This window comes from Anoplophora glabripennis, unplaced genomic scaffold (assembly GCF_000390285.2).
Source record: "Anoplophora glabripennis isolate ALB-LARVAE unplaced genomic scaffold, Agla_2.0 scaffold9, whole genome shotgun sequence".
Lineage (NCBI taxonomy): Eukaryota > Metazoa > Arthropoda > Insecta > Coleoptera > Cerambycidae > Anoplophora > Anoplophora glabripennis.
Window position 1 is genome coordinate 2,186,035 of NW_019416258.1, and position 1,622 is coordinate 2,187,656.

Here is a 1,622-nt window from a genome sequence, read left to right on the forward strand (position 1 = left end):
TACCCTACCTACTCAAAATAAACAGATATACATACATACGTCAACAAAAATTGTAAATATATCCCACATCTTTAATTTTTTGTTTTAGCAACACGCGCCCTCTGACGAAATTTGAAGTAATTCAGAGATTATGTATATAGTTGTCTGTACATATCGCGTTTGATTATAGATGTTACAGCTCATAATATGGATATTAGTTCTTTAATGGCTAGATGTCGCAACTGCTTGACTGAAAAGCTACTACAGTTACTACATATTGTTTTAAATTAGTACCTAATTTAGTTTTACCTACTGAACATTTATTGAACAATTATTTGTTTCTGTAAAATCAGGATAAGTTTACCGGCAATCACGTCACAATAAAAGTGATGTTCCCCTAGCCTGAAGCAAATAAAATTTCAAAAAGCTGTTTTTCAAGTTCTTAATTTGAAGGTTTTCATATAGGACAATTTTATAAAAATTGTTTCGTATCTTAATCACTTATATAATTCTCGTTCCACGCAGGTCGTTTACGTTAAAGTAAACCTCAAATTATAAACAAACCCAACAAACCTAGCACTACAAAGCATTTAGAATATACATATTTATATTTCTAATAGGAATCGTAGGAATCGATCTTTAAAATCCTATTCCAGTATCGTACTTTTGGAACGATTCATTTATACAATACAACTCGCCATTATTCCATGGCTAGAAATTGGCCCCAATGATTTAGGATCGAGGGGAATTATTCCTCTTTATCCTGCCTCATCTCGTGTAGGCCTGGACAGCCTTCGTAGGTGGGCCCCATCCGTCGTCTACCCCGACCGCAAATGCGACCGATGTAGGCGCTTTGTGGGACCTCCTTTTGTCCTGGCTGGGCTCCGCCGGCTAGGGCCCTTTCTTCTGGCGCTCTTCTTGCTTCGCCGGCTCGTCTGTGTAAACCCCGGGGGTGGTGTCATGTTTGTGGTTGGGTAAGATAGTGCGGCTATGCAGCCTTTGCTAAGGTGGCCCTTAGGCTAGTGCGGGAGGGGAGGGGAAAGGAGGGTATGGGTGGTGTGTATGTGTTTGTCGTTGTCTTCGTTTCTTGTTCCTGGCGGTCTCTGAAACGGAAAAGAATAGTGGGCAGCGGGGGGATGTCGTTGGGGTGGTCACCCAGGGTCAAAAAGTTGGTGTCTAAGTCTTTTGTGTTTGTCGGTCACGTCGGGTACATAGTCAACAGCTTGCCTGATGAAGGGCTTGTTATGTCTAGCGGCTACGTCAAACCGTTTCTCCGCGTTTTGTCTTATTGTTTATCTAGCGTTTGTGTATTGTAAGTCTCGTAATATGTCAAAGTTTCTTACGTACCAGGGCGCGTCGGTGGTCGTGCGGAGGGCTATGTTTTCCACAGCCTGTAATGACTTTAAGTGGCTTTTTGCCGCGTGACCCCACGCCGTGGAGGCGTAGGTTAGCTGCGGTTGAAGTACCACCTTGATAAGCGTTCGCTTATTCCTTAAACTGAGGGTGTTTCCACCTTTGAGTAAGGGATAGAGCCTAGCCCTGGTGGTCTTCGCTCGCGCCACCGTCTCCACGATGTGCGGTTTCCACGTGAGACGCTGGTCCATCGTCACGCCCAGGTATCGTGTTTGTCGATTCCAGGAGAT